General features: G+C 43.4%; 1 protein-coding gene across 3 annotated transcripts in view; it reads left to right on the top strand.

Moving 5' to 3' along the window:
* Window positions 1-1,779: 1,779 nt before the first annotated feature.
* Window positions 1,780-24,291, top strand: part of MBNL2 (muscleblind like splicing regulator 2) — a 249,726-nt gene continuing 227,214 nt past the window's right edge. The window contains exon 1 of one of the 3 annotated variants that reach the window (XM_030567623.1): window positions 1,780-1,807. The gene's annotated coding sequence lies outside the window, so the exon portion shown is untranslated. The remainder of the gene's footprint in view (window positions 1,808-24,291) is intronic. The other 2 variants (XM_030567632.1, XM_030567642.1) reach the window with 2 other exon arrangements.

Consider the following 24,291-nt stretch of genomic DNA (forward strand, 5'->3'; position numbering starts at 1 on the left):
AAATATTCCACTTATACTCTCCATCATAGTATCCAGCTTACAACAGAAGTGCTGAGTGGGGACATCCTTGAACAGAGTTAGGAGAGCTTCCCATTAGAGTGTGAATATAGCTAAGTCCAAGTTTCTTCCACTTTTTAAATGACCCTTTCCAGAGTTCTCTTGGGTAACTGACGAAAGGCTAGATTATAGCTGGGCCCACACAGGTACAAAAATAGGTGAGAGGTCACAATAAGGCCATCTGAGCACCTTTACTAGGCGAGGCCACATGTGGTTCTTGTGCTCTTGGGAAGTTAAAACTGGGAATATCTAGCACTGACAGAGAAGCTAGATGCTCCCAAAAGGGCAGGGGGTCAAATTTTAATCTGTCCACAATGGACCTGAGTTTCAGAGCACTCACAGCTCCTGTTGACATCATCTGGAGTTATGTGTGCTGAACACTTTTGAAATTTAGGCCAAATGTGGCTAGAATAGTGACCAACTAAAGAGCTTGTGTGAATGGAACAGTTGTGCCTGCTGAAATTCCTGCTCTATGATATGTTTACCTCAGAACAGTCTAACCAGGACCGGCTCCAGGCACCAGCACAGGAAGCAGGTGCTTAGGGAGGCCAATGGAAAGGGGCAGCACGTCTGGGTCTTCGGCGGCAATTCAGCAGTGGGTCCCTCAGTGCCTCTCAGAGTGAAGGACTCACTATCAAATTGCCGCCGCAGAATGAAGCAGCTCGGTAGAGCTGCTGCCAAAGTGCCGCTGATCGTGGCTTTATCTTTCTTTTCTTTTTTCCGCTTCACCACTTGGGACGGCAAAAAAGCTGGAGCCAGTCCTGAGTCTAGCGCTTCAAGAAAAGTCTGGAGCACTGGAAGCTTAATTTCACTGTTCATGACAAAGTACTAATAAGAAAGGACACCAGCTTTCTATAATATCAGTTTCTATAAAGGGCTGGAGATTTCAAAAGCCGTCTAGAATAAAGAAAATGCACAATAGGATCATCACTTGAACATTAAGCACAAAATGAGATATTGCCGAATTAGACTCCTTTGCTTCCAGCTCCTTCCTTCTCCTACACTCAACTACACACTGATAATTTGTGGGAAACTCCATTTAAATATTCAATGACAATGTTAATAAAGCAGTTGAGGAGCATTTCTGGGACGTATGTTAATTTGGCAATTCTTCTCTTTTCCATTTAATCAGTCAAAGGATGATTCTTTTTGTAAAGACTAGTTAATATCAAACTCCTGACTGAAAGGAGTACTGTATTATGAGAAAAGATATTCTGGCAACTGCACAGGTCTCTCATTACATTGAGGGGTTCTGGAAACATCAGAGTAAACGCCTCGGATTCAACCATTGATTTTTGCAAGGAACCTTATTTAGCTGAAAAATGTAATTTGGAAACAGGAAGTGACTACAGTAAAACCTCAGTGTTACAAACACCAGAGTTATGAACTGATTGGTCAACTACACACCGCATTTTTAACAGGAAGTATGCAATCAGGCAGCAGCAGAAACAAACAGAAAAAAGCAAATACAGTACTGTGTTAAACATAAGCTCAGGGCTGGTGCAACCACTAGGCGAAATAGACGGTCGCCTAGGGTGCCAAGTGGTTGGGGGCGTCCGGGATTTTTCCTCCCTCTCCTCCCTTCCCCTCACGCAGAGTGCAGTATGTCTGATTGGGCGCCTGGGCCTGAGTTAGCTGCTCCCATTGGCCTCCAGCAGACAAAGTCCCTCCCCAGCTCTCCCTGCCTCAGCATTCCAGCACCAGCACTCTGCGGGGGAGGGGCTGTGTGCTCCGCAGCCTGTTTGGTTTGGTAAGGGGAGTCCCAGGGGGCAGTCAGGGAGCCGGGGGAGGGTTGGGAGTTCGGGGGCGGGGCTGGCAGGGGGAGGGAGAGGGATCGGAGCAGTCAGGGGACAGGGAGCAGGGGGAGGCTTGGATGGGTCAGGAGTTGTGGGGGTCAGTTGGGGTGGGGCATGGGAGTCCCGGGGGTCTGTCTGGGGGTGGAGGTGTGGATAAGGGTTGGGGCAGGCAGGGGGTAGGGACCTAGGGAGGCAGTTAGAGTGGGGGAGTGCCAGGAGGGGGCAGTCAAGGGCCAAGGATCAGGGAGGCTTAGGTAGAGGGTGGGGTTCTGGGGGGCAGGGGTGCCAGGAGGGGACAGTTGGGGACAAGGAGTGGGGGGGCTGGGAGTTCTGAGGGGGGTGGGAAGTGGGAGGGAGGGGGCTTGGTGGGGTTCTCCCCCCACACTCTTTTTTGATTGTTGAAATATGGTAACCCTAAAAAAGCAGTGCCCTGGCTTGGCAGGGAGGGGCTGCCTTCCGGAGGCACCAGAGAGCCAGAGCCACTGGGGCGTGGGCCCTGAGCCTGTTCCAGGAGGGCCATTGGCTGTGGTGGCTCACACTCCCGGGAGCTGCAGAGCGTGAGCATGATGAGGGGGCAGCTGTGGGGTGCATGGGGGGTTGGCTCCGGCATGCATCCGCTGCAGCCTGCAGAAGCCCCTGTGGGGGGGGCGCCAGGCAGGAGGGGCAAGAGGTGTGGCTGCTTCCCACTAGCCGCGCCACTGCCTTTGCAGGGCTGCTGCCCCTCTGCATCATGCCAGTTCCTCCATGGCTGGGGCTTGCCACCACCACAAACGGGACACTCTGGCTCTCCGATGCCTCTGGAAGGCGGCTCCTCCTGCCGAGCTGCTGCAGCGGCCCAAGCCCAGCAAACCCAGTGAGTGGACTCAGAGCGGGGGCTGACAGGGTGGGGTGGGGAGGGCTCACAGGGGGGCTGTGCACCCTCCAGGGGAGTTCAGGGGGAAGGGAGGGGGGAAACTGGTCTGGGGTAGGGAGCAGCCCCTGGGCACAGCTGGCCCCTGGGGAAGCTGGCTCCTGGAGTCTACGAAGGCTTGTTGGGATTTGCCCTCTCAGTGAACCGATGTGCGGGGGGTGGGGCGCAAGGTGGAAGTTTTGCCTAGGGTGCAAAATATCCTTGCACCGGCCCTGCATAAGCTTCTAAAAAAAGAAGGGGAAATTAAAAAAAAGATTTACCAAGGTAAGGAAACTTTTTCTGTGTTTGTTTAATTTAAATTAAGATGATTAAAAGCAGCATTTTTCTTCTGCATAGTAATGTTTCAAAGCTGTAGTAAGTCAATGTTCAGTTGTAAACTTTTGAAAGCACAACCATAATGTTCAGAGATATGAACATTTCAGAGTTACGAACAACCTCCATGCTTGTAACTCTGAGGTTCTACTGTACTTTGACCATTTTTTTAACTAAACTTAACTATTCTGATTTATAAACTATCATTTAAGTTACTTCCAATTTTCTCAGAATGGTTACTTTATTATGAATAGAAACAGTTTGGCAGAAAGGTTGTTTTTGGACCCAGGAAGATTTGAAGCCATTCTTGCTGTGTTCAGATTCTTTGCCACTAGGTGGGGATGTTTTCAATCTATTTTTTTAATGTTTGCGACTACTGTAACTCAGAGGCATAGGCTGAAGTGTGAATGGTCTTTGAGAGGTTAATGCATTTTTCTGGACAGACCAGAAAAGTTCTGGAAACTCTCCTATGATTGTGCTGCTGTCCAGTGGAGCCGTTGGTTATCAGGTCCTTGCATTGCCAGAAACCTGTCAAGCAAACAAAGATATGTTAGAGAATTATGCCTGGTGCAAAGTATGCTTTATTGTGATCAGAAGTTTGAGCTATTTTTTTGTTGCTTGTTTTTGTAAACATACTTTGAGTAAAATTTGACACTTGCAATTATGAAGCCTGACCCATGATATTAATGAGATGTTCTTTTAACTATTTTTCTGCACTTTCTCATGAAACAGAAGTACTTTTCAGCACTGTAACAACTGAGTGATTGTGGAGGATATCAGTCTTGAGTGATATATAAATAAATCATACAGTATGTATGTACATACCTTCACTACCTCTCAGAGCTACAACACAATATTCCTGGCCATGACACCATCATCTCTGAGCCCTGTTCTACACTTAAAATTTAGGTTGATATGGTTATGTCGGTTGGGGTTTTGAAAAATCTGCACCCCTAGCCAACATAGCTATGCTGATTTAATCCCCAGTGTTGATGCAGCCATGGCTATGGAAGAATGCTTTTCTGATTACATAGTTACCATCATTTGGGGAAGTTGTGTTCCTACACCAATGAAAAAAAGCCCTTCTAATCGGTGTAGGCTGCATCTACACTACAGGATAACACCGGCATAGCTATAGCAAGTTAGCTATGCCAATATAGTCCCCTCAGTGTAGACAAGTCCTTGGAAAACTAGTCAAGAATTCAGCAACATATCTCTTCAGCCACACAAAGTGCTGGCAAGCACCTCAAACCTGTCTGCTGCTCTCTACAATTATTTCCCACAGAATATCAAGTCAAATTTAAGATCTGTGTCTTAATCTACAAGCCACTCCATGGAGTTTATCTTCAAGATGTTGAATGGATTTTTAAAAGATAGCCTGAAGTTTCTAGATGTGGATCCTGGTTCACAACTCCTTTCCTTGGGCACAATGGAGATCTCCACAATGAAGGTAAAGCTCTGTCTTACTGTCTAGGAAGGAGTATGGCAGAAAGAGATCTAGGGGTCATAGTGGACCACAAGCTTAATATGAGTCAACAGTGTGACACTGTTGCAAAAAAAGCAAACGTGATTCTGGGATGCATTAACAGGTGTGTTGTAAACAAGACACGAGAAGTCATTCTTCCGCTTTACTCTGCGCTGGTTAGGCCTCAACTGGAGTATTGTGTCCAGTTCTGGGCACCGCATTTCAAGAAAGATGTGGAGAAATTGGAGAGGGTCCAGAGAAGAGCAACAAGAATGATTAAAGGTCTTGAGAACATGACCTATGAAGGAAGGCTGAAGGAATTGGGTTTGTTTAGTTTGGAAAAGAGAAGACTGAGAGGGGACATGATAGCAGTTTTTCAGGTATCTAAAAGGGTGTCATCAGGAGGAGGGAGAAAACTTGTTCACCTTAGCCTCCAATGATAGAACAAGAAGCAATGGGCTTAAACTGCAGCAAGGGAGATTTAGGTTGGACATTAGGAAAAAGTTCTTAACTGTCAGGGTAGTTAAACACTGGAATAGATTGCCTAGGGAAGTTGTGGAATCCCCATCGCTGGAGATATTTAAGAGTAGGTTAGATAAATGTCTATCAGGGATGGTCTAGACAGTATTTGGTCCTGCCATGAGGGCAGGGGACTGGACTCGATGACCTCTCGAGGTCCCTTCCAGTCCTAGAGTCTATGAGTCTATGAGCTCATCTATGCAAAAGAGAGAGCTTTCTTGAGGAGTGGGCCAACAAACCCCCACCAGATCTAAAATTGGCCACAAAGCTCACTGCTTCCATTCCAATTGCAAGGCACACTCTTTTAACCGCTCTTTCAGTAATAAGCACATGTGGCACATCAGACGTAACATAAATAAAAACATCATTAAAAAAAACACCCTCACAGGATATTCCACTTGAAGACAAAGATTCTCATGTGACAAATGGTAGTCATGTCACTTAAAACATTCTGGAAGCTGCTCAACTACTACAGTAATGAGTGTGGTATATGAATGAGAATGGAAGACGTTGCCAATATTTGTGATTGCATTGCAAATCTCACATTACTTCTGGTTCCTCTTAAAGCTCCAGCTCCTGAAGTCAAGTGATTAGGGAAGAATCTCAACTTTCATTTAAAAGAAGATTCTAACCTTCATTGTTCTGGAGGAAAGCTTGAAAACATGACCAGAGTGTACTCTAATGGCTGAAAAAACAGGAAGCAAACAAAGAACCTCAAGGTTGTTGTTTTTTTTAAAAATCATATTTAAGCCAATGTAATGATATTTTGGGCCCTGAATCATTATTTTTGAACATTTGAGACTGGCAATAGCAGGAAGAATAAATGCTGATAGTTTTTTCTTTTTGTTTTAAAAGCAGCTCCTTTATTTTCAATTAGTAACCTCTCTGTATGGGCTTAAAATTCTGGGTCCATAGAGTAGTTTAATGCACATGTCAGAGGGTGCTCTACTCACCAATGGAGAACCTCCTTCTGGCTGCATCTAGGGATTAGCTCTGCCAGGCCAACTTTCCTTCCTGTGGTTGCACTCTGTCACTGTTAATCTCAGTCTCTGCTCCTGCTTTGTGGCATCAGCCTCTGGCCAGGTCACTCTGATTTTCCCCTTCCATGGGAAATCACATGCATCCAAGTCTCTCAAAACCCACTGTCCCCAACAGTGACTGGAAGGTTGACCTGACGATGGTGGTCAGCAAACCGTCTTTTTGGCAGTATCCAACTGGGATTTCAGTTCCTCCTGGATGTGGTGGAGGTGTTTAACAGGTCAGATGTCATGGTGACATGGGAAATCATTGGTAGGGATGGAGGGGACTGGGAGTGAAAGCTGTAATTCGAAAAGAAAGGGCTCTAGTGAGTGGATTTGTGGTCAGAGTTGTTATAAGCAAATTCTGCAAGGGGTAAAAGATTAATCCAGTCATCCTGCTAATAAGTAATAAAACAATGCTGATACTGCTCCAAAATTAGATTCACGCATTCTGACTATCCATCTTTTCGGGGCTGATATCCTGTGAAGACATACAAGTCAATATCCAAGAGGCAGAATAACTCTTGCCAGAAATGGGAGGTGAACTGGGATCCATAGTCAGATATGATATTGGAGGGTAATCCATGGAGCTTGAAGACATGACATAAATATAAACAGACTGTCATTTCTATGGTGGATATCTTCTGAAAAGCACAAAGTAGGACATCTTAGACAGGAGATCCATGGCTACTAGTATGGCTATGTGGCCCTGGGAACTGGAGACATCTACAAGGAAGCCCATTGATAAGGACTCCCAAGGTTGGGATTGAGTCAGTAGCAGGACCAAGCTGCACAGAAGTTTGTGGGGGACCTTCCTCTGGCAACATACCTTGCAAGAGTCAGTGCGGCACTTAACTGAGGCATGTAGTCTTGGTCATCAGAAATGCTGCAAAATCAGTTTTATTGACTTCCACTGCCTGAATGGCTAGCCAAGGGCAAGTGATAGCACAATCAAGAATTGCAAGGTGACGCGGACCTTCTGGGACATAAACACTGTCTCTGAAACTCAATTTTTAACACAGAAATGTGCGTTTAACACTGAACAACATCCATTGCTGCAACAACTGCAAATGTGTCATTAGGTTGTGAGGATCTCATGAGACCTAGGAGGTCAGTGTTTACCAGCACAAGATATTGGAGGGCTCTGATGGTCTTTCCCTGCTGTCAGGATACTCCCCTTTGTGAGAGAGTACGTTGGGCTTGCCATTTTGGCCCCCAGACTGACAGCATAGAGTAAATCTGGTTTGAGAAAAAACGTTTCAGTCACTTTTGATTCAGAGGAGAGTGGGGGAAAAAATACACATTCTCCATTATTTAAAAAAATGAATCCTCTGTCCTTCTTTTGAATAGCTCTGCAGCTGGATTGACTAGGAGAAGAAAGTTGAAATTTGGCAGGGAAACAGCCTGCACTAAAGAGAAATGCTTTTGGGCATTCTGGCAAAAATGGTCTGGTCTTACACAGAGTTATGATCTTTTGAAAAATCACTTGTTTGTACATGCAATATGCATTTCACTAAGCTTGTAAAGTACCCAGTTAAAGAAGGTTAAATAGACAGCACATCTTTCCCTCAACCACTGCACATTCAGTAAGGTGCAGATGAGGGCTGAGATAAGGATCCTGTGGACCTGAGCAGATTCAATGGGACTGATCATGTATATAAAATTTAGCATATATGTTGTAGAATCAGTGCCACAAACTGTTACAATGAAAAATAAACCTTTCTTGTAACAGCTTTTTCAATCCCTTTGCTTAATATTTTTGCAAGAATTTTTTATTTCAATTCCTGAACATGAATGGCAATTTCAAGGTAGTTCTGATAACCAGTACAGCAGAGTCTCCGTGTGTAATGCACATGCATGATGTAACAGTAACTGGTAGTTATTATTTCAGTGACAGAGTAATTAGTAATATATAACCAGTTTTTCTGGATCTAGTAATTAGTCACTGGTTGTAGATTGAATTTGCAAAGTTTCTTTAATTAGGCTGAATCAGGACTTTAACGTTTAAAACTTAAACTAAGATCATCAATAATGTCTCTTGTTTATGGCTGTTGAAATATACAAGCCAGTACATATACTGCAGTACATAGAAATCAATAGAATTAAAATTTTGCCCATTATATTTTTATTCTAACATAAGAGGAAAAGCCATTTATTGGTAGTTCATAGTGAAAAGCATCCAAGAGATTGCAATTTAAATCTCTATGAAGTACTATAAACAGATTTTGTTAATGCAAGTTGTGTAGTTCAGTAATCAATGCTGGTATAGTTTGAGAGCCCAATCCAAAGCCCACTGAAATCAATAGGAGTCTTTGGTATTTGGATTATGAGGCTGAAAAAAACATATGACATAATTCCTACTATGAGAAAGAACACACAATCTATCATTAATATTTTCACAGTTTGCTTTAATGGCTTTCCATGTGAGACTTGGACACTTTTCATTCCTCCTAGAAACTTGACTATGGGAATCTTGGCCCCTTTCAGGTCACTCAACATATTAACCTGGTTGCCTTCTGTCTCCAGCCACCACCACCCCACCACCCATTAAGTGAGTGCACTCTGAGTTTCACATCTGTCTCTTGAAAAAAACACGAGACACAGCCTCCTCCCACTGTGTTCATGGTACAAGGATAGGAGCAATACCTCATAAGGCAAATCCTCAATTTCAAGATCCTTTGGGGAAAGCTCCTATGCCTTGTTGACTGGGAAGGGTACAGCCTGGAGGAAGGCTCATAGGAACCAGCTAGTAATATCCATGCTCTCGACCTGCTTTATGAGTTCCATTAATCCCATCCTGACAAGCTTGGCTCAAAGACATCTGGGAAGCAGGTAATGTGAGGTAAGCCCTCAGCAAGAGCCTGCGATGGGTCGTCCCTTAACCATCATCCATGAGCAAGGACTGGGTCAGATGACCTCCAGGAACAGCTATTTAATCCCTCAGGAAGAGTAGCAAGCCACTCTGCAATGTCACTACTCGGCTGGGAACTCTCCCTTTGCAGACTGCCCAAGCTTCTAGCCTATTCTTGTTCCTGTCTCAAGCATCCAGTCTGCTCCAGTCCCCTGGCACAGGCTTCTGGCCTGCTCTCACCAGTTGACTTTGCACTGGTACCCACCTGCCCCTGCCCAAGTCAACTCTGCCCCTACCACGGTGAGTTGCCCAGTGACCCCCGACATCATCTATCCCAGACAAATTCAAAGAGGCTACAAAGTGAATTCTAATGATAAGAAATTCAAACAAAAGTGCTTTTACAATGTTGAAAAGTAGCTTCTAAGAATTTGTTCTCTTATTGCTACTAATAGAAATTCAGGGATCCTGGTTACCTGGTCAGGGCCATCATAATATTTCATGCAGCACTTCTCTTGTAGAATGCTTTCTCACTCTTACATTATTTTATTAATTTCTCGGTACTTGGCCTAACACAAAGCTACCTGTTCATTTGTATAAAAGAACAGAACAAAAACAGTGTTCCTAATCAACACTGCAAATTGCGTGAATTTCCATAGCAGATATTGCGATTTGTGTGCAACATTCTTCTGTATAATTCTTGGAAAGAAAGTGAAATGAGATGCTCAGGCAACCACTGCACCTAGGAGACTTCATGAATGGCGAGGAGGTGGTGCTGGATGCTGGAATGAGGAGAGAAAGCAATGCTGGTTCTTCCCTCTCCTTCACTTGCCATCACTCAAAATATTCATTCATCTGAACCCTCATGCTGAAACATTTGCTCCCTCCTAACTATCTGCAACATATCCCTTTGCCTCCTTGGACCACTGCAACAGCACCCCTCTCATACCAGTTCCCTGTTACATTCTGACTCCCTGTAAACCCCTCCTTTTTTTCTGGCTTCCCACAACAACCTACAACCATGCACGTCTACCCTGGCTCCCTCCCACGGCCTTCTTTCTTTATATGTGGCAGCCAGGTTGCCCCAGCAACACTTGCAAAACATTGTTAGGAGCTTAAATGGAAAAATAATTTGTCCATCTGATTATGCTTAGGTGAATTACATCCATTTAGACACAAGACCTTCACATGGTGATCCTTCTTCCGTTTTCTTTCTCCATTTTCTGCTTTTCCATTGTTCCTTCATGGGGTGCATCTGCTTTGCACTGCTATGATGTGTCAGATGCATCACAGGGAAAACCTAGACATCTCAGAGAGCCAAATTAAAGATCCTTTCTGTGTTCTGTAGGGAGGGATAGAGAATTTGAAATGGGCAACATTTTCTAAGTTTTCTTGTGTGTCTCATTATAGATGTTCTTTCCACTTCCTGACAGAATATTATATAACATCACGAGGTAAAGTTTTAATTCATAAAATTTGTCTTGTTGTTTTACACTTGAGTAATTCTGATAAAAATCAGAAAGTACTTAGTGCTTACCAAATCTTCCTCATTGCACTGATGACAGACAGCTGAAAGATGAAGAACATTTGAGTAGACATGGAATATTCTCTAGGCAGGTTGGCCATATGGTTGTAAGCAGAGTCAGGATAAGCTCTACCCTGACATCTGGTGGAAAGAATTTCAGAGAGTGTATTTGCATAGGCACGCCTACCCTATCCCAGACTGCCGAGCTGTGGGACTGCTTGGTGACAAATGACTCACCCTCAGTTGGATTGTACTTGCTAGACAAGGGACATGGGTTCCAAAAATCAGTGAATTGAGAGAGGCTGGGGACAGGTATCTGTGCTTGGTGGTGCAGTCTCCTTGTGGAGCCAGAAGCACCAGTTCCACCCCCTCCTCTCTCCACTGTGGAATGTCAGAGTTGATTTTTTTTATTCCCTCAAGAATCTAAATACAGGTTACTGAGCTGAACTCACTTCGGGCTAATGGTGCACTAGCACTGGGGCTCCCCCACTAAGAGCTGAGATCACTAAGAGTTGAAATCACTAAAGAGCTGAGATTACTGAGCTGAGAGCACTGAGTACTGTGCTAACTAGTGGGGGAGCCTGAAGCTATACTGTGGAACAGAGCAGATGGCGGAGTGGAGCAGTTGTGGGGATGGCTGGAGCGGGTCACGGGACAGCTGGTGGCAGCGGAGCGGCTGGCAGAGCGGAGTAGCTGTGGGACAGGTGAAGCAGCCCACAGAGCAAGTGGAGTCGAGCAGTTTGCAGAGAGAACTGGAGCAGCTCATGGAGCAGAGCAGCTGGTGGAGCGGAGCAGTTTCTGAGGATGGCTGGAGGAGCAGTGTGGAGCGGCTGGTAAAGCGGAGCAGTTCATGGAGAAGGCGGAAGCAGAACCCACAGAGAGGCAGGGCAGTTGGCCCTGGACCACGTAAAGTGCCCCTTTCTACCCAGGCTGGGGGGAGGGACCTCTACAGATAAACTCTTGAACTCTGGGGTGGCATTGACCAGAGACTTTTGGGTTGTTGGACTTTGGGGTGATTGGACTTAAAACCCTAAGGGGAAAAAGGACAGTGCCAAACATACTTGGAGGTGGGTTTTTGTTTATGGTTTGTGTTATAACCCTGTTTGTGGTGTTTCTCCAATGGGATGCCGCATTGATTCCTTCCTTTATTAAAAAGATTTTGCTACACTCAGAGTCCGTGCTTGCGAGAGGGGAAATATTGCCTCCTAAAGGCGCCCAGGGGAGTGTGGTATGTGAGCGTCCCAGGTCACTGGGTGGGGGCTCGAGCCGGTTATGCATTGTGTTACTGAAACGGAACCCCTGGATACTGAACCCAGCCCTTGTTGCTGCCAACTCAGAGGGGCAGAAGGGTTACATGGTGCCTAGCAGTTTTGGTCTTCTCATGCTATGAAAATGTCTCTGCTTTTGCTTATGGTCATTCTTTGCTAGAAGCATAACTGAAACACATGGAATTCATTGCTTCCATAAACTGGAGTATCCAGAGTTGTGATGTGGAGTGACAGGTGAATGAATAGAAGTCTGTATGTGTTGTAGCATGGGTGTCCGGAAATTGAGAAGGCATGTAGAAATTGACATATGACTAACTTAAGAAGTGCATGAGTAACTTGCTACCATCTTGGAAAAGTCTGTACCTACCAAAATGTTGCACACATTATTTTGTGCAGGACAGGATGGGAATAGCTTTCCCTTTTTTTATTCTAAAGCTGCTCTGTCAGTAGATCATAGAGGTCTAATAGGATGGCTCTTTTCTGCAGATGGAAATTATGGATGCGCTATCGCCTCTGTTATCCCAGTTCCTGCATCTGTAGTTAATGCAGAACATTTCTGTCTCTGACTCCTGTAAGCTTCCTCCTTCTGAGCATGAGGAAAAGGTGACGATAAATATATACCTAAGACAAGATGACTGTCTGATATGTATCAGAGGGGTAGCCGTGTTAGTCTGGGTCTGTAAAAGCAGCAGAGAGTCCTGTGGCACTTTATAGACTAACAGACGTATTGGAGCATGAGCTTTCATGTGTGAATCCCCACTTCATCAGATGCATGCATCCGACGAAGTGGATATTCACCCACGAAAGCTCATGCTTCAATGCGTCTGTTAGTCTATAAGGTGCCACAGGATTCTTTCCTGCTTTTGTCTGATGTGGCCTGTCATAAAGAACTTTAATGTCAGCGTATAGCCTTATAGATATTTATGAACCAAATCCTGGCTCCCACTGAGCCAGCTTTGCAAAGGTGGATCAGAGTAAAGTGGCTGTGTGTTGAGCAGAACCGGCTGCTAAAGATTCCCCCAGCATGAAAAATCTCTGGGTGGTATAGGGCCAGTGTGGCAGCTTCTATGCTACTCTGACCCTTGTGTGATGGAGCGTCTGCCCCACACTGGGCTCTAAGGGGTTAATAGAGCCTTTGGGAGGCTGCACAGGAGGCAGCCAATCAGAGAGGAGCTGTGAGGAGCAGCAAATCAGGGCTGGGCTGGCCCTTATTAGAAGGGGTGCAGAGCAGAGCAGTCAATCCCTGGAGCTTGAGGAGGGAGGACTGGCTGCTTTGCAGGCTGAAGCCAGCAAGCACCCTGGACAGAGTAGTGTTGCAGGCACAGACCAGGGAAACTAAAAGCAGCTCCTGGTTGAGAATTTGAAAGTGGTAAGCAACTTGGGTGAAAGTGATCCTGAAATTGTAGAGTTCATGATTCTAAGGAATGGTAGGAGGGAGAAAAGCACAATAAAGATAATGGATTTCAAGAAAGCAGACTTTAGCAAACTCAGGGAATTGGTAGGTAAAATCCCCTGGGAAGTAGTCTAAGGGGAAAAACAATTGAAGACAGTTGGCAGTTTTTCAAGGAGACATTATGAAGGGCACAAGAGCAAATAATTCCACTGCGTAGGAAAGAGAGGAAGTTTGGCAAGAGACCTCCTTGGCTTAACCAGGAAATCTTTAATGATCTAAAACTCAAAGAAGAGTCCTACAGAAAGTGGGATCTAATTACAGAGCATGAATATAAACAAATAACACAACTATGTAGGGACAAAATTAGAAAAGCCAAGGCACAAAATGAGATCAAACTAGCTAGGGATGTAAAAGGAAACAAGAAAACATTCTACAGTACATTAGATGCAAGAGAGAGACCAAGAACAGAGTAGGCCAGTTACTCAATGAGTGGGGAAAATGTGGAAATGGCAGTGGTGCTTAATGACTTATTTGTTTCAGTTTTTGCCAAAAAGGTTTGTGGCGATTAGACGTCTAACATAGTGAATTCCAATGAAAATGAGGTAGGATCATAGTCTAAAATAGGGAGAGAACAAGTCAAAAATTACTTAAACAAGATAGATGTCTTCAAATCACCTGGGCTTGATGAAATGCATCCTAGAATACTCAAGGAACTGACTGAGGAGATATCTGACCCATTAGCAATTATCTTTGAAAAGTCATGGAAGATGGGAGACATTCCAGAACACTGGAAAAGGGCAAATATAGTGCCCATCTATAAAAAGAGAAATAAGGACAGTCAGTTTAACTTCTGTACCCTGAAAAATAATTAAGCAATCAATTTGCAAACACCTAGAAGATAATAAGATGATAAATGACAGTGAGCATGGATTTGTCAAGAACAAATCATGTCAAACCAACCTAATAGCTTTCTCTGACAGGGTAACAAGCCTTGTGGATAGGGGGGAAGCAGTAGATGTGGTATATCTTGACTTTAGTAAGGCTTTTGATACTGCCTCACATGACCTTCTCATAAACAAACTAGGGTAATACAACCTAGATGGAGTTACTATAAGGTGGGTGCATGATTGGTTTGGAAAATCATTCCCAGAGAGTAGTTAACAGTCATTCAATCATGCTGGAAGGGGTCCCACAGGGATCGATCATGGGTCTGGTTCTGTTCAATATCTTCCTCAATGATTTAGATAATGGCATAGAGAGTACACTTAGAAAGTTTGACGATGATACCAAGCTGGGAGGGTTTGCAAGTGCTTTGGAGGATAGGATTAAAATTCAAAATTATCTGGACAAACTGGAGAAATGGTCTGAAGTAAATAGGATGAAATTCAATAAGGACAAATGCAAAGTACTCCACTTAGGAAGGAACAATCAGTTGCACACAAATAAAATGGGAAATGACTGCCTAGGAAGGAGTACTGCAGAAAGGGATCTGGAGGTCATAGTTGATCACAAGCTAAATATGAGTCAACAGTGTAACGCTGCTGCAAAAAAAAGCAAACATCATTCTGGGATGTATTAGCAGGAGTATTGTAAGCAAGATACGAGAAGTAATTCTTCTGCTGTACTCTGCGCTGCTTAGGCCTCAACTGGAGTCTTGTGTCCAGTTCTGGGCATCACATTTCAGGAAAGATGCGGACAAAGTGAAGAAAGTCCAGAGAAGATTGAAAAGATTGGGTTTGTTTAGTCTGGAGAAGAAAAGACTGAAAGGGGACATGATAACAATTTTCAAGAACATAAAAGGTTGTTACAAGAGAGAGGGAGAAAAATTGTTTTTCTTAACCTCTGAGGATAGGACAAGAAGCAATGGGCTTAAATTTCAGCAAGGGCAGTTTAGGTTGGACATTAGGAAAAGCTTCCTAACTGTCAGGGTGGTTAAGCACTGGAATAAATTGCCTAGGGAGGTTGTAGAATCTCCATCATTGGGGATTTTTAAGAGCAGGTTGGACAAACACCTGTCAGGGATGGTCTGGATAATACTAAGTCTTGCCTTGAGTGCAGGGGACTGGACTAGATGACTTCTTGAGGTCCCTTCCAGTCCCATGAGTCTATGATGTGCAGGCTGAGACCCTGAGGCAAGGGCAAAGAGGGTGCTGAGGCTGTGGGGAAGTAGCCCAGAGAAATCTACAGTGGAGTCAGAAGGGAGGCAGCAAATGGTCAGAGGGGCAGAGCTAATTCCCAAGATAGTCAACAGGAGGCGCTGCAGTGGTGAGTTGCACTCTGTCACACCTTCTAAAGAGGAGGGCTAGAATGTTTCTATCCCCTGACTTTTTCCAGGTGCTGGATTGGCTCCTTTGGGGGAGCCAGGCATAATTTAGAATAGCGCTGAACACATCCAGCATATAGTTATAAATAATAGAGAGGATTGATGAAAAACTAATGCAAAACCATACCATGCCACCCTTAGTTCTGCACTGCTGCCTTCAGCAGTGGGCGTCCGGAGTGTGGTGTCTGCTGGTGAGGGCCCAGCTCTGAAGGCAGCAGCACAGAGGTAAGGATGGCAATACCATACTATGCCAACCTTACTTCTGCGTTGCTGCTGGGGGTGGCACTGCCTTCAGAGCTGGACTCCCAGCCAGCAGCTGCCACTTTCCTACACCCCATATCTGAAGGCAGTGCCACTGCCAGCAGTAGCACAGAAGTAAAGGTGGCAGTACTACAACCTACCTATAGTCACCTTGTGACCTCACAAAAGTCCCTTTGGGTCAGGACCCCTCCAATTACAACACTGTGAAATTTCAGGTTTAAACATCTGAAATCATGAGCTTTACTATTTTTTAAATTCTATCACCGTGAAATTGACCAAAATGGACTGTGAATTTGGTAGGCCCCTTGAGGGGCCACTTAGGGATCTGGGGAAAAAATCTGTCTGGGGATTAGTCCTGCTTTGAGCAGGGGGTTGGACTAGATGACCTCCTGAGGTCCCTACCAACCCTGATATTCTATAATCTATAGACCTATAAAGTGTTTAATCTAAACAATACTGTAATTCAAATCTCCTCCTGCTTGTTTGGTAAAACTCTTGTATGTTAAGATTTCAGCTTGGAGTGAATCTCTAATTCTAAACCTCTAAGACAAGAGTCCATGAGGAGAAGGTTGATACAACCTTAACTATTGTGTTATGATCAACATTGTAGTAACAGAAAACATCAATAAAGTACCAACCTACTATATAATTAGTTTATTAATTGGGACATTATTTATGGAGAGAGTTACTTGCACAGCATGCACCTACTTTCTGAAATGTTCACAGCACTCACTACCCAGCAGGCTACCAACATAAAAGATTAGTTAAAAAAATAGCAGGATGGCCATATAAATGCCTCTAAATAAACTGAGTCCTCTTGGCAGAAAGAGAGGAGTCAGTGCTTCTATTTTCAAGAGAGGTGACCCTGACAGGTTTGCTAAGCCTGCAGATAGTGCTGTACTCTTGCGTTTGGTGGTGGCTCACTTTTTTTTTTTATAAGAACAGAAAACATCAATGAATATTTCTTCAATTATGTTAATACCTCACCATAAAAAAAGTTAATTATATCGTGGCACCACCTAGCAAAAAGGAGGGAGGAAAAGGAGAAGCCTTGTGAATGTGTCAGGCACACATTTAATTTAACCTATTTTGCAGCTATTCTAAATATTTAATTCTGTGGATAAGTGTTTCCAAAAATCTGTTTGATGGAAGGTATCCAAATACCATCAAAAAGAACTGTCACAAGAATGTCACACTCACATATGTTAAGCTAGACATCAATGTCAACCTCTCAGCAAGAGTTTCACCCTTCCAGTGTCCTAATCAAATTCTTGCAGCAGTTAGAAGTGAAAATATGTTCCTGGGCGTGCGCAGAACTTAGTTGACTTGTTAGTGAATTCAGTAGGGCTAAGCATCTTGTAGAATCATTGCCTACATTTGCAGAGTATTATGATTGCTGGGATTAACTCCAAAATTCCATTTAATGTTTACAGATCAGAGAGCAACTAATTATTTAATTTTTAACTGATTTAGCTTTTTACAACTTCAGCACAAAGTTCACAAATGGCTGCATGATTACTGAACATGTATATTATGTTTCAGTGCTACTCTTGCACCTCCAACGGGTGTCTGAATTCTCATCTACTGCTGTTCCATCTGCAGTAGAGACTAGTGCATCTCTATGTTATATCTAAAATTACTGCAGCTTTAGACTGGCCTCTTTCATTACCAAGTAATTGTCCCTCCTATGTTTGGGTTATTGAACCACTGTGTATTTTTTACCTATTTCTCATTTCTAAAAAGTCTTAAAGTACCCTAAATGACTTCTGTTAATGTGGGTAAGTGATATATAGAAGAAAAGCTTGATGTAACTTGAGTCTGAAAGCCTATAGTCAAATGATTTTCTCCTTAGAAATATCTGCATTATGATCATTAATTGAAAATACTATCCCAAGCTCTCTGAAACAGCTTTTCCCCCATCTCCTGAAATATAGTTATACATTAGCCCAGTGGTTCTCATCCTAATTCCACATATGACCCAAAAACAGATGAGATTTCTTGATACAATGCAAAATCCTACAATTTTTGTGGTCACAAAGTTGCTACTAATTTGTCAACTTTCAGTACCTCATTTCCAACTTCCACTTCCAAATACATCTCTTTGAGTAGTTCTGCAACTGAGTCTACAGTCAGCGGACTCTGCAGTCTGAGAGTTAGCAGAATGACTCACAATTATAGTATTAATTAGAATTCAATCAAAAGAGGGTCTCAAAATTCTGTTTGTGTCAGGTGGTGATGATGAAGAATCCCAGGAAAAGTTACTTTTCCTAACACGGAACACAAAACTTCATTCCAAATAAGGAAATTCATGAAAGCGCTCTTTATTCATCTCTTGGGTGCTCTGAATCCTGTTAGGAGCATGAGTAGAATAAATAAGAGGAAACCTGACAGAAGAATATCAAGTGATAAATTGCATAGAGAAGGATCCTATTTACCCTTTCTCGTAAAAAAAGAACATATGGCCTTGAAGCAGGATATACTTGAAGAATTTCTATGGCCTATGCTGTGCAGGAGGTCAAACCAGATCCCTTCTGACCTTATAGTCTATGAACAAGGAAACATTCGATGAATATAAGAAGTAACACATTTAAAACTGATAAGAAATATTATTCTTTTACACAGCACATAAGTAAGATGTGGAGCCCATTGCCACAAGACATTAAGTCCAAGAATTTAGTAGGATTCAAAAGGATAAAACATACGTACGGATTTCGGCCCTGATTCTGCAAGGTACTTAAGAACATGCATGACTTGAAGCACGTGAGTATTCCCACCGAAGTCAGTTCCAGAGCTGTACATATGCTTGAATCCCTAGATAAATCAGAGCAGATAGGATTATTCACAGTTAGATAAAATAAAACAAATAAAGGATATGAACCTTTCCGCTTCGGAGCAATCATTAACTGATAGAGGAAGTTTTTCTTAATCTTTATGAATAGGTTATTCATAATTGTCTATTACTGGGATTTTTCTACATTCCTCAATCATATTTAGATGGTTATTTTGGTTGATTTTGTTTTGGGTTATTGGTGGAAAACTGTCAAACAAATCCAGTAGGAGGAAAAAAGAATCCTACTTATGAAATACAGACCTCCATTAAATTGCTTCTTTCTTACATGGATAACTGCTTTGTATCAGCCAAATAAAAACGTATATATTCTCTACTAATAATATCAGCCACAAGTCTGAAATCTAGGGCTAAAAATAGTAAATCAGGTAAGTATGCATCAGTTACAGTGGTTTCCAAACAATTCTTCACTCACTTTGTAGTACAGAGCCACAGAAACTGACAAGCACAGTCTGCATGGGCATAGATAGCTGGGGACTGAGAAGGGCTTTAGCATGCCCTTCTTCCTCTCCAAATATAGGGATTGCATTAATAAAGAAAACAGTGAGTTTGGAACAGAAGCTGTGTTTTTCACTTTTCTAAAATTGGGTAAGTCTGATCATGGGACAAAACTATCCATTAAAGCAGTTCTTTTTAAAACATGAGTGAAAAGAACAACTTACAAATCAGAAAAAGTTTCAGACAATGATCTTCACACAGAGTTTCTTGAAATTAATTCTTCTGCAACATCTGTTAACTGTTAGTCATTGGTTTTGTCCCTGTGTTCATGTAAAATCACACCCCAATTGAGCCATGATTGTCCCATTGTTGATTGAAGCCATGTTTTAATATGATGTAGAGAAATGAAATTACACTTACACTTACAGCATTAGTTGCCAGTTCCCCCAAAATCATTTTTATCAACTTCATGATTTCGCAAAACAGCTGGTGTTCTGTTTGGCTGAGTGAACTGAGATATTTCTGAATGAACTTCAATGATCTCTCTGTAAGCTGGCAGATGGCTTGCAACAGATGAAGCTGAGTAATCCATCAATCATGGTTGAAATCTGAATCATACACCTGAAGAACATTTTGAACTGGTTTTTCTGTTACATGAGGACTATTTAGGAGTTTCAAGATGTTGAGTAATTCTATAGCCTCTGTGTTCAAATCTCGATTGAATACTGGACTTTGTAAAATCAGCTACTGTATAAATCAGTACATATAAATCTCTGCTGAATTGCGGTAGGTGGTTTCTCCTGTCCCTAGTTGCAGTTTCTTGGAAACTCTAACATTCTGACTATCTCCAACTTTTCTGGTGGATTTGCTCCCAGAATAAGTTGCAGCTTTCATCATATTGAGTGTGTTGAAGTGAATTAAGTGTCATTTAGACCTTCTGTTGCTGAATAGTCTGACCCGTTGCAGAGTTTTAGACAGATTGTGTACCATATTGAGGACTTTTTCAACTGAGTTCAATACCAAAGAGGAAATTAAATATTTCCATTTGAGCAGCTGTGCCACCAATTTGAGCTCTCATTTCAGGAACTTTTGCTGAATTCTTTGTAACCCCCCAAATTCCACACAGTGCAAATGGTTCTCAGAAATGGAAGCCAATGCTTCTGCATGGAGAGTTTATCTTACTGGACAAAAGACATGGATGCCTGGTAATGTACTTAACACTTCATATTCTTTTTCTGAAATATTGCATCTCATTTTGGTGACTTTTAAAACAAAATTTTACTTTTGTAAACAGTTTCAAGAGTATCCCTGGAGCTAGTATTATTTTTAATAGCATCCTGGCATACCAAATTGAAGGCATGCCCCTAGCAATGAGTATTAGGGCTGGCCAGAAAACAAGAATTCCATTTTGCAGAGAAAAAAAAATTAGGTTCTGCATCAGAACAAAAACTAGACCTTTTCTTTTTTTCAAAAAAATAGGAAACAAAGAGAGACCCACCTGCCCATGAATAGTCAAGGCACTCATCTGGGATGAGGGTGATCCAGGTTCTGGTCCCTGCTCTGCTTGATTTGGGACAGGGACAGGGTTTCCCACATGCCACTGGGCTTTTGACTATTTTGCAGTGTTTTTGATCAAAAGTTGCATCCTGAACCTCAGAAACCTTCCCAACAAAATTTTAATTGAAACTGATACTGTTCACAAAAGGTTTGTTTGGATGAATTGGCATTTTCTCCACAAAAAGTGGTGTTTTTGTTTTTTTTTTTTTAATTCCTGACCAGCTGTAATGATTATGCATTGTGTCATGGATATTTTTAGTAAAAGTCACAGATAGGTCACAGGCAATAAAGAAAAATTAATGGAAGCCCGTGACCTGTCCCTGACTTTTACTAAAAATACCCATGACACAATGGGAAACCTGGGCAGCTGGGGGAGGGCTGGGCGTTCCTGGGGCCCCCACCACCCAGGGGGCTCAGAACTCCAGGGTTCCCCTCTACTGGTGGCTGGGAGCTCTGGGCGTCCCCCCTGCTGCCCGTGGCGGCTGGGAGCTCCAGGGTACCCTGCAGCTCCCTGTCTCAACAGGTGGCAAAGGACCTTGCAGCTCCTAGCTGGCACTGGCTGAAGTCACGCATTCTGTGACTTCCATGACCTCTGTAACTAAATTGCAGCTTTAATTATGCATAGCTTGTGGTTCCTCCTATTGCAGTCTTGTTGATGCAGCTAATACTAACCCTGCCATAGTAGAGACGCCATCATAAAATTGTCTGTGACAGTTTTTGACTCTGAGATTGAGATGCAATAGAATAAATTTGATTGCTGATACAACTACCTCCACTGATGTACAAGCTACACTGTACAATACAATGGACTTTTCATGAACATTCATGTTCTCATCCACATTTCACAGGCAAAAAAACACTTGCTCTTTGTTGGAGAAGTCTGTTGTTTCATCTACCACTACTGAATACCACTTTCCAGAAATTTTCTCAGAAATATCCCTCAAAACTTTAAGAGCCATGACTTCCATTATTTCATTTTGAATAGCTTGACTTCTGAATTTGTCTTGACTCTTTTTCAGCCACTTTGAAATATCAAAGTCATGTTCTGCATGTCAGGTTTTAATACCATGCTCATCACTAGCGCCCTAACAAATTCACAGTCCATTTTGGTCAATTTCACAGTCACAGGATTTTAAAAATAGTAAATTTCATTATTTCAGCTATTTACCCTGGTGGGGAGGTGAACTCTGCAGATGCACCTCTGAACTCTGGGTCTGCGCTGACTCAGGACAGCAACTGTGAATGGGGTGCAGAGAAGGGTCAGGCACGTGAAAGGGACTTTTGGGTTGCTGGACTTAAGAACCCAGGGCCGTCCTTAGCCATAGGCAGAACAGGCAGCCGCCTAGCGCACCACTAGGTCTGAGGGCACCACTCTACTGGGAGCCCGGACAGATGGGAAGCAGTGGAGAATGTAAGAGCAGGGCTGCTGGGTCCTAGAGAGAGCCAAATGCAGCACAGTCTGAGGGAGGGGATTGGCTGCTGGGAAGTCTCTGGGAAGGGGTGGGGGAAGGAACTCACCTGTGAGTGTGACTCTTTCCCCCCAGCGTGAGGGCTGTCAGGGCTGTGTTGGGTGAGGTGCTGGAGGGGAGGGGAGGCTGGCTGCCTACCTGCTGACGAATGACAGTGAAAGTAACTCACTTTCTCGCAGGCAGCCAGGATTGGAATGGTCACACGACTGGGCTGGGGATAGCCAGATAGCATGTGTGAAAAATCAGAACAGGGGGTTGGGGTAGGGTGAGCAGATGTCCCACTTTTATAGGGACAGTCCCAATTTTTGGCTCTTTTTCTTATATAGGCTCCTATTGCCCCCCACCTCCCGTCCTGATTTTTCACACTTGCTGTCTGGTCACCCTAGGTGGGAGTAATTGGTGCCTATATAAGACAAAGCCCCAGTAAAATGGCCCTATAAAATCAGGACATCTGGATCTGGTCACCCTAGCTGAGGAGCGCGTCTCTCCCCCGGACTAGCAGTGATCCATCTCATCCGGGGGGAGCTGCACGGGGCAGGATGAGCTGCTCTGGATCCATAGGTGCCCCGTCCTTGAGATCAGATGCTGTACTAACTTCACCATGGTCCATTGGGCTGGCGGTGGTGCCCATTGGCATATGATTGGACCTGAGGGTTTGCTGCTGCGGTTGCCACTCTGCACCCCAAGAGGTGGATTTTAGGGTCCTGCAGTTTTCCACCTATCTCCTCCTCTACTGCAGCTGTTGAACCGGCAGGCCAGGTGGGGTGAGCCAAGAATGAAAGCAGTACTGTGTTGCCATTTTGATTGTCATTGAGCAAATTTGTTTGCCAAAAATGCTTGCTAACAATTCTGAATTCAATTTATATATATATATATATATATATATATATATATATATATATATATATATATATATATATATATATAATCTCAATATGTTAGCCAAAAACAGAAAATTAAGTTGTTGACAATTATTTGTGACAAGTTTGGTATGGGGAAGGGAGTGGGCCAGTGTTCATCAGAGAAACAAAAAATGTTGAGTGACTTTCCTATAGCCCTGTTACTGCCAAATAGAGCCCTCCAACAACTGTAATATGCTCATCTCCTTATTAGTGTATAGAGCAGGGGTCAGCAACCTACGGCACATGTGCCAAAGGTGGCACACAAGCTGATTTTTGATGACACGCAGCGGCGGGCTGAGCGGCTCAGCCACTGCTGCTCTGGGGTTCTGGCTGCTGCCCCATTGCCACTCGGGGTCCCAGCTGCCAGCCCCACTCAGCACCTTTTGCTGGCCTGGAGACCCCCAAGGAACCCCAGGCTGGCAGCGGGCTGAGCAGGCCAGCGGCTGAGACCCCGGCTGAGCCACTCAACCCGCTGTCGGCCTGGGGTTCCATTCGCTCAGCTGGCAATGGGCTGTGTGGGACTAAATTCAACGAAAGTGCAAGAACCTAGAGCAGTGGTCCCCCACCTTTTTCATCTGGCAGGCACCACATTAGGTACCCCTGTCCTCTTGAAGCATGGTGATCATTTTGATTTAAATGGACTTGAACTGTACGAAGAACTGAGTTGCTGCCACATGCAAAATCGATGATGGACAGTTTATTCATACCAGCAAACTTGCCACTCATATTCTACTGACAATTCCTGTAACAGAAGCATCAGGAGAATGGAGTTTCTCAAAACTAAAGCTCATTAAAAACTATCTCCGCTCTACAATGAGTCAGGAACACTTGACTGGTCTTGCTATTCTTGCAATCGAACAAGACATCACTTTATCTTTGTCATATGATGACATTATTACTGATTTTGTAGCCAAAAGAGCCAGAAAGATTGCTTTTAATTAAAAACTAATCCTTGTTTCAATACCTCTTCATATAAATTTCCAATAAAATGTTGACAAATTTAAAAAATTATATTTTTTGCATCATTCTGTCTGTCAAATCAGAATTTTTTCTATAGTGCTACATTTTAGTGCTAGTTCATTAGCATTACAGTGTGCTTAATTAAGTTAAACTGGTTTTAGTAACATGCATGTGGCAAGTTTTCTAATACTGTAAGCTTATGTTCGTGTTGCTAAGAGCAAGACAGGCACAGGGGCACCAGTTTAATAATCCCTCCTAAGGCACCAAAAATCCTAACGACGGCCCTGTAAGAACCTGAGGGGAAAAGGATACAGTCCAATCTACTTGGGGTGGGCCTTTTACTCATGGTTTATGTTTATGAACCCTGTTTGCAGTGTTTTCCCAAATTAATGCTGAGTTACTTCCCTCCCTTTATTAAAAG

Source organism: Gopherus evgoodei, chromosome 1 (genome assembly GCF_007399415.2).
Source record: "Gopherus evgoodei ecotype Sinaloan lineage chromosome 1, rGopEvg1_v1.p, whole genome shotgun sequence".
Classification (NCBI taxonomy): Eukaryota; Metazoa; Chordata; order Testudines; family Testudinidae; genus Gopherus; species Gopherus evgoodei.